Here is a 10,507-nt window from a genome sequence, read left to right on the forward strand (position 1 = left end):
TTTCCCCCTATCGCAGACTGCCAAAGATCGGATTCTGCTAGATGCCGTTCAATTTACGTTAATTCGAGAATATTTACATATTGACCATGATCCTAATAGTTTATATACCTTATAACTTTGTGTCACGATCACTCACCCGTCGGGTTACTTTTACTTACTGCAAATCTAAATGTACGGTCACGCTATATTAGTCGCAGTTATATTAAAACGCTAAATCGTTTGGCGTAATGTCTTGTCAATCCACCAGACCAAACACTAATATCACTTCTAGAATATAAGTTAATGTTTAAAGCTTTCGGCGCGATTGTAGATCAGGCTTAACCTGCCATATTTGCAGTCTATAAATAATGGGGATTCATTTCCTTCCACGCACTTTGGGTTGCCTAGTTATTTGAATAGTTTTTACTATATAAAAGGTATTTTTGTAGACTTTGTTTTGTATATAACTTAGAGGGTGGTTATTAATTTTGTATAATACACTTTGTCTATGAAATCACGTATCTTCGGTTTGTATTTGTGTTTATATACATTGAAATCATTTGATGAAGTCAAAATTATCTACGGATTTTTCTTATGTCGGCATTTTAGGAGGAATGTAAATTGACGAGTCTCAAAGTGCAGCACTTTTAAATTTAAACTTGTCAAATTTGTTTACTCTTTTCCGTACTTGTGTTTTTCACGCCTTTGGCTGGCTCCAATACTGCCCGCACACGCGTCAATATTAATCCTACTATACTACTAGTAGAATAAATGTGAAAGTGTGGAAGTTTTATTACTCAATCACGCAAAAACGGTTGAACGGATTCGGATGACATTAAGCATGCATGTAGCCTTTGACATGGAGAAGAACATAGGCTACCTTGTATTCCGAGAAATAAGAGAGTTCCTGCGCAATAAAAAATCCACGAGAACGAAGTCGCGGGTATCAGCTAGTGACAATATAAATTTTGGACAATATTTTTTACCAATACTCCCAATACTCTAATGTTATTGATATTTTTCTGTACTTTCGTTTGGTGTGCATTAAAGTATTTACATTCAATAATTTAGTTATGAGATTTGTGTGCGATACAATCGGCACCAAGAAGTATTTTATAAATATTTTCACGTCGCTAAGGGGCCTAGCTGCTACTAGCGTAACCAATGCCAAAATACTGTTAATTTACCTTGAAAATAAGAATAGCTTTAAGTTGGACGACGATTGTTCGCGGAGCCATGGTATTTGTAGCGCTGCTGGTGCGAACGCCATTACGTCGAGCAATTTTTTTGTAATGATTTTGTCAGTTACGCAAGCGTTGTAATTGTGTTTTTTTTTCTAAACACAAAGCCATAGGCCGTTTTACAGCAATACATAATATCCAAAAGTTGGTACTACACCAACACTAAAATGTATTCACATATACCTACTCGAATTAGAGAATTTATTTTAATTCCAAATAACGTTTTTATTTATTAGTAGTAGAACTTTTTGTAAGAGCTCGTCCGGGGAAGTACCACAGCTAATATACTAATTTCCGCTGACAAACAGCATTTCTGTGTTCTGGTCTGAAGGACGGAAATATGAGGTTTAAAACCTACGCCTTAGATTGATGGACACAGGGCGCTACTTTGTATGACGTGTTTCTTGCATGCCCTGCGAAGTGTTGCTCTGTTTATTAGCGTTGGTTTTTGACGTGCCAACGTCTTATAATTCGATGGAGCCGGCTGCACGCACGAAAAAACATGACGTATGCGGCGTTACCTCGCTTTGAGGCGTTCCATTGCGGCTTGAAGTGCAAACGAGAGCGCGGAACGAGCGACAAAGAGGCACAGTCGGCCTCCGCGTTCGACATCTGTCTCTCACCTACTTGAGTGAGCGATGCGTCCGCGTGGACAGCTTCTATACAATAATACATTTACATGTTTTCGGCAAGGATGAAATGCAGTGAAAAGTGAATGTGGTGTCAATTGTTTATAGCAACGATAATATCTATCAAACAAATAAAATTAAAATTTTCTTTTGAAAAATGCAACCATTCCATCAGTATTTTCTTACGACGTTGTCACGTTCAACTATCGTCAGTAAGCCGACTTTACAGACAACCAATTTTTTTCTCTTACCATCGTATAGGCCGTTTTCTTGGTCTATAACATCAACCCATTAACGGCCCACTATAGAGCACGGGTCTCCTCCCACAATGAGAAGGTCCACCTCGCCCAGTGCGGATTGGTGGACTCCACACACCTTTGAGAACATTATGTGGAACTCTCAGGCATGCAGGTTTCCTCACGATGTTACCCTTCACCGTTGAAGCAAGTGATATTTTAATTACTTTAAACGCACATAACTTAGAAAAGTTAGAGGTGCGTGCTGGGATTCGAACCCTGTCCCCCGAAAGTGAAGTCAATTATGACAATAAAAAAATCAGATTGCATTTATTTACTTCAAACAAAAAATTACAACTCTAATTGTTATGACTTGTAATCGCTTTTACACGTGTACGTGTGTGTATGAAGGCGTTTTAGTACTATTAACTTATTATTTGCTGTTTGTAAAATTTGAAACATGTAGGGTACACTTACATTGCGTATTTTTTTGACAACTTGGTACCTAAAGTTACTTCTCTATTAATTGTTTTTTTACCTATCAAAAATTGTGAAACAATTGATGTTATAAATAAACAAATTGAACTTCGTATTTTTTATGATAACTTTGTAAAGTTATTTCTCTATTAGCTATAAATCAAAATAGCAGGAAATAATTCTCTTTACGATACGTTCTCATAGTTTTAAGTATTTTTTATAATTGCTCCATATACAATACCACATTGTTTGATAAGAATAACAAGATATCACCTGTCTAATACCTTGAGACCAATGTCACAAACACGGCAGCTCATATACTCGTACTTACTAAGTAACACCAAAATATATTCCTTTCGAGTTTCGCCTAACAGTAAACAATTTACAAGACAATTGTCTACGAAGGTTTTCGTAAATGGACACTGGTATTAGGTAGTTACTTACACAATAACAGATGTCAATTAGAAGAACAGTGTGGGAAAATATGTTGAATTGTATTTTGTGACTAAAGCTAATATATCTACCCAAATTGCGACTAACACGAACACAAAAGCCGGCAGAAATTTGAAGAACTTGAATTTTTTTATTGCTCTAAAAGTTAGATCTTGAATGCACTCTCACCAGCACGTCTAGCATGGGCCTGAAGGTTTAGTGCAGGGTTTTTTCGCTCGCAATCGACGAGTCGTTTTCGAGTTTGGAAATAATTGAACGTCGGAGTAAAATGGATCTTATCTAAATTAAATGAAAACTCAAATTTGCCAACAATTCTTTAGCTTGGGCTTTTGACAGAACGTTGATAAAACAAAAATTAAAAGTACAGGATTTTCAACTCTAAAACGCGGTCCATTTTACTTTGATGATACAGAGTTTGATATGCGAAAACGACTCCTCGATTGCGAGCGAGCAAATCCTATACTTAGGCTACTTTAGGGCTAGCACAGACAGGACCCAAAAATTATATCTCCTCACTCCTGACAGGGGATATAATTAACGTTCCACCTGCTATAGTATGGGAACATGGAATAGGAGAAGTTATTTACACATATGAGTATTATTTGGATATTATTTCTACATGTGCGCCAATGCTCTGAGATTTGATAAAGTTGTGGGAGAAGATAGTTTTTTATCCTTTTCCCGGATAGATAATTGTCTTCAGCCCATGCTAGCCGTGCTGGAGACATAGGTATTTCTCTCGGGTAAATTGATAATTTAACTGGGCTACATCATCTGTTTTGTAATACTATCGTAATAACAGAAAGTGAGATGTCAAAGTTTGACGTGCCACGTTTTTTGTTTCGCTCACGATGTACAAAGTAATACCTAAGTATATAGATTTTAAGCCATATAAATATGGTTGCTATATTATTAAATAATACCTACTTATTGCCTGATAAAGATTATATTATATTTATATGGGATTGCATTTAATTAGAACGATAAAATAATTGAGTGTGAAATATATTCTTATATTTGAAGACCGTGTTGTTTTATTACATAATCTGCCTACTTCCCTATCAAAGAATCAACTCACCCTCACCACTCATCTATGAAATTCCTGTTTCGTAAAACTGACTAAGAATTTATTTATTTCAAACAAACACAAAAAAAGTAAGCCAAAGAACAGATAGTCTGTGATTTCCACCCTTTGTCGTGGATAGATAGAGACGGGTCAAGAAGTTTGAAGGAAACTCCTCTTTAAATATCAGTGTTAATATAAGTGTATAAGTTTAAATAGGGAATTATTCCTCTCATTACTTTTGGGCGATGGTGATGGCAAAAAATATTTTTAATTTCCTTCCTTGATCTTTTTAAAAACAAAGATTATTTGAAAACTTACTACGGTAAGTTCGTCGAGCTTTTCAAGATGGAGCTCGTCCGATTTTTTTTTAATTTATACTAGATATTAGAGACTTTCGCTTGACAACTATCATGCCTGATGTTAAGCAATGATACAGTCAAAGTTGGGGCGCGCTTGCCTAGAAAATGCCTAATCACTCTTGCCTTGAAGGCATTCAAGTTGTATGTATCAGGAAACACCGAAGCCGGAAGAGCGTTCCAAACTTTAGCGTATCAGAAACGTCGATGTAAAGCGCTTTGTACGTGTTCGGTTTTGCTTGTATATCAACCAGTGCGCGGGGAACGTATCTTTAATGCGAATCTTAAATACAATACGTATTTGCTATCTATAGGTTACAATTTTGTGGGTAATACTAAAGTAAAATACTATAGGCGATGCGGTGCGCGTGTGCGTGTGCGTGTGCGTGTCTGTCAGTCAGTCATTCAGTAAGTCAGTCAGTCAGGCAGGCATAGATGAGCGGTATTAAATATGCGGGGCCCCGTGCGAAAGGGGTAAATCTTGCTACGTGGTAAATCCGGCACTGATAACAACCACATAAGGATGCCACCTTTCACGGTAATTACTACCGCCTTGCTTATTTCTGCCGCATAGCAGCATTGCTTTCGCCAAGCAACATTGCTGTATTTCAGTCTGAAGGGCCGTTGTAATTACGGGCGCATGAGGCTTAGCACTCTACACCTCAGACTTATGGACGAAGGGCAGCCATTTGCAGGACTTGTCCCTCGCATACGTTACGAAGTGTTCCACTGTTTATAGGTGATGGGTTTCAACTTAACATCCGGTAGGCAATCTGCTAGGCCCGTCAATTACCTATTACAATAAAAAACTCCACTCTGGTTTCCTCCCACAATGAGATGGGGTTATGGCCGTAATCCACCACTCTAGCCCAGTACGTACCTATTGGTGGACTCCGCACACCTTTGAAAACATTATGGAGTACTCTCTAGGCATGCAAGTTTCACGATGTTTTCCTTAACCGTCGAAGGAAGTGATATTTTGATACATGCTTAAAAGTAAAACCGACCCCCTAAAAGTAAAGTCGAGCCACTGGGTTATGACCGCTCAAATAAAATGCACTTATTGAAAATTAATATTTTATTGGGTGAACTTTACAAAGGATCAAATTTAAATCCCGTTTCCTATTTAAAAAAATTCCAATCTCACAAATCCATTGTGTTGTAGGTATATAAAAGTGTACATTATTCCTATTGTATAAATCATTTGTAGTGTAACTTATAAAAGTAGATTAATGATTGAGTGCAGGTACGATAAAATATACCTCGTAAAATAAAACTGTTGAGAAACTAGTGCGGTTTTCTTATTTTATAAGGCGGAATACCCCTCAACAGTCTCATAACAGTAATATATTATATGAAGAACGACTTCGCACACGTCGCACGATCTCGAAAGCCCAATAACGACTGTCCATAATAACGAGTTCTCCTCACTCTACAATATGTCTGAATCTATCTCTATAATAAAATAATAAGGGGGCTTGAACAATGACGCAGGCAAATGCGACCATTTTCGGTCACGACTTCGTCAACTAATACGATGTTTTGAGGTTTTAGGTGTTGCCACACCTGCTTTGACATCATGTATTGTCTGCGATTTATCGTGAACTTTAAGGGCGAGCCTAGGGAGCTTCTTTAAATCGGACACTTCCCCCCTTTTTACAACAATTTAAAAATTCCGCTTTGAATTCTAGCACTATTTATTGCGAATGTATACAAAGATCATATACTGAACTAAAACTGCTAGCATTTGTTTTGTTTCCGTAAGAAAGGCGGGAATATATTATTTACTATCAGCCAATACCTTGTGTTTATAAGCGATAGAGCGCACTGCGGTTTTTCTACTTGGCAATAATTTTATCACAATGTTATAACGTATGGGGTTTATGAGGAATATTGAGTATTTCCAATTCAAAATCAGTGCAATTTTATAATCGTGACACACTTTCAGTTACAAAGTTTTGTGATAATATAAAACCAATTTCAATCATTAATACTTTTGACTATTAGTGGATTTACAGGCAAGTGTGTAGTGTTTCATATATCTAGAGATATAAGGAAACGGGACCCGTACAAAATGTGCTTTACCAATAAAATACGTCTTTTACATTAACGTTGGCACATAAAGTGATCACATAATACTTGTTACAAATTTATAATTGTTTAACATACCGCACACCGCCGCGCATTTCATATTAAAGCGTTCGATACAACATTTATTTAATTCACAGAGCGACTTTCTTAACGTCTTATCGGCGGACTCTTTACGCCCGTAATTAATAATCAATCAAATCCAAAATCTGCGGATTGCAGATTGAATTTAGTAGCGCTATACTTATCATACTCTTCCATGTAAATAAGGAAGGCTAAATTCAACCTGTTAACTGAATATTCTGGATTAGATTCAATGTTAATTTTTGACGCATATCTATGTTATCTTGAATCCTGAATTTAGTTTTGTAACAGCTCGTCGAATTACCAATATTTTTGAGCTAAGTGGGATTGGCTAAAATTGCTGTAATCGCCACCTCGCTGCACCTGTCGCACTAGCTATAGGGCTTTTATATAGAACTGCCATATTTACAGTTTATTTTATATACGTTAACAGTAGGCGCTGGACACATAACTGGATCGCCGCAAGACGAGAAAAAAGTCGCGTCCTATATATAGAATTCAGTTAGTTATTTTGTACACAATTCAAACTTATGAAATAGTTAGGTAAGTATATATTACAAAAATACGGAACTGAAAGGTAATGCTAAGGTGTAAATAAACAAGAAAGGTCATCAGATGCTTATTTCTGAACCATAAAACCGGTCTTATGCTCCAATATTGTTTTCACAGACAAAACGCGGGGAAAAAAGACATCACTGGGAAAGAAGCCTTTACTGCGAGAAACAGCTCGAGTAAGGAGTAAGCTTCTGGTTCTAAACCAACTGTAATCACGAAGCGAGTAAAAAATAATTTATCTTTTTTTAATTACAAAAAAAGTTTATTTAATAATTTAAAATTGTAACCAGTTTCTTTAAGCGATACCGTACCGATATTTATGTTTAAATGTAATTGAAGTAAACTTTTTGTATACGTGCATGATAAGAAAGCGCACAGTAATCCAGCAGATGATGGAATTGAGTATGTACGTGATCAAATCAGAAGTGGGATCTCATAAAGAACCCAATTTACTGACAAAGCTCAACGGGTTGCAAAGCTAAAGTGGAACTGGGCGGGGCACGTAGTTTGAGGGGCTTCAGGATTTGACAGTACTTGAAAGGCTGTGCTGGCTGTGATATTAAGATATACAGACTCGCGAGAGAATCGCTGGATACAAGCGAAACAAGACTAGAGTGAAGACCCTATACAAACCTAGCTATGTCCAACAGTGTACGCCCATCAGTTAATATGATGATAAGTAACCGAATCCTATTTACAGTTTAGTGTAGTGACAATATCATTGCTAGAAACTATGTTGACATAATTGGGACCTTCTAACTCACCTTGGAAAGGATCAAGCAATTCAAAATACAGCCCGAAATATGACGACAAGTTTACATAGCTATGATAAACGGATCACAGCATCACATTTAAAATATACATCATAGTATCAACTATTCATACAAAAATGAACATACAATTATATATCCTGGAACGTCGGTATAAAATCTACACAACTCATAGAAATTGTCAATATCTAACTATAGTCTAGTCTAAAAATTTAGGAATAACATTAACATTTCAGGCACGATTTCATCAAAATACCCCCGCGTACAGTCAGCAAACAAAAATTTTGAATTATTTTACTACGCCTCTTAGAAATTCCTATTAAAGACCTATAAGAATACCTATATACCCAGCTGTGGAAGTCCATAGGTTGATGGGACAATACACGTGAAAATAGCCTTAAATAATTATCATGTAATTATTTAAGGCTATTTTCACGTGTGGCGGTACAAAAAAACAGTCACACGTCTGTGAGGACGCAAAGTATAACGTTAGTACATTTACTTTAATGGTGGATCTCTTAGCAACTTGTCAAACCCTAATATCCGACAGCGTTGAACAATCACCTGCATGAATAAGTTTTAATTTCTTATATGGTAGTTGTATTTATAAAACATTTGCTGAAAAATAATAAAACTTTTGCTGCTGACTGTACTTACACAGGGCAAACAAATAGATAACAAGCACCTCTAAACAACATCGATTCTAGTGTTAATCCTCATTTTTTGATAAGTACCCTTAGTATGAGTTTTGTGGGATCGCAATCGAGTATCGAAATACGATAACGGTAAGGGAAAATATACCTTATGGGTCTCGTTTTAAGGTCGTACATTATGTAGGCATTAATAGTAAACTTGGTATTATGTCGAAATAATAAATGAAACAGTTTCCTGAGGCTCTGACATTAGAAAGCTGCTATCAGTAAAAGTGTTACATAACACTGCATAAGTATTCCGGAACGTTTACTAATAAGCAATATGGCGCCTAAAGTTTAAGCTAGTAATTACTAGAAAATACCTTTTGTAGACATGTAACCGAACTTAAGCTTAAAAACAAGATTAATAAGGTCTATTTATTTTCCACTTCAAAGGATTTCGATACACGAAAAGGAGTATATGGCATGCAGTGCATATTTCATACTAAGTGTACGAGTCATTTATCTATTTAATATATTTTATAATAAAAGGCATTTTATAAACATCTTATTAGTTACAGCTCGCGCCACAAAAGTGAAAACTGTGCAAACATCAAATATTTTGAGGTGAACGTAACAACAAAATGTCCAAAAATGAAACTCCCCGCTACCCGTGGTCTGTGTAGCTTCCCCACTGGCTTCTCCCACAACACTCCCAGTGAGTGCAATGGGAATTTTTATTTACTCACACACCCATTATTGCGTTAGGGTAGGAATTAAATGTAAAAATATGACACAATTAAATAAGCCCACTACGTTGTAACCGTGCAATTTATTTTCTTTCATGGCGCGAACTGCATATATACATTCGTTTATACAAAAACTTAAGAATATCCAAGGGGATGTAAATTGTACTAAATGTAATTGTTTTTTGTTATAATGTCGTCGTCTCCCTTTTTAGGGTGATTCTCCACTGAAACAACGTAAAAGTAAACATAAAGAAATAATTTGTACCGTTGTATATTGTGAAAGTAATATTCTTGAAATTAAAAATAACTATTTATCTAACAACCATTTGTTTGAATATAAACTCGAGATCAAATATTGTGACGAAACAATTCATAATAAGTTAATCTTTACATTTGATTCCAAATAATAATAATAATGACAGTTAATTATTAATAATAATTTGTTGTAAATAATGAATTAATTTATTAATATTAATTATAATTTATTAATACTTCTGTATTTCGTATTATTTCGATATTAGTCACACATGTGAGCAAAGATTTGAATACAATATGATTATTAGTCTGAAATTTTAAATACATGCAAATGCTTTTGGTGGTATTTTATTTTACATTGCTCGAACAACCATGGTGTGGGTAAAACTTGACGCCAAAAGAATTGCGATCGAATGGAACTGGAAATAAGGCGTAAATCTTGCAATATTTGCTGTCAAATGTCACTTTTGTATTTTTTTTGTAATCAAAAATATTGTTTGACAGAAATGATCGCGAGATTAACGCCTTTCACCAGTTGTGAGATACGTAATCGGGAGATATAATGATCAAATCTATACGCACATGTGTAGCGTACCCTTTGAAACGTACACAATAACGAAACTACACGTTATGTAGCGCACATGATGTGCGTGCAGCAGTTAATAGTTAATACGAGAAAAAAAAACAAAATAACCAAAGCTGGTGATCAATAAAACAACCTAGAGCCAAATTAATAATACACAATTCACATACCTTAATTAAATGCATTAAAATAATGTTGCATTTTATGGTTGATCAAGGCGTAAATAAATTTTTAACTACGCTGATAAATCAACGTTGTATATTAATCTCTTGATAGACATTTCGAAGATAGATCTTTAACATCAGTTAAAGATTTTAGATTGTAGTTTCAATACGTTTCGGGTACACGTCGATA

The sequence above is a fragment of the Pararge aegeria genome, chromosome 6 (assembly GCF_905163445.1).
Source record: "Pararge aegeria chromosome 6, ilParAegt1.1, whole genome shotgun sequence".
Lineage (NCBI taxonomy): Eukaryota > Metazoa > Arthropoda > Insecta > Lepidoptera > Nymphalidae > Pararge > Pararge aegeria.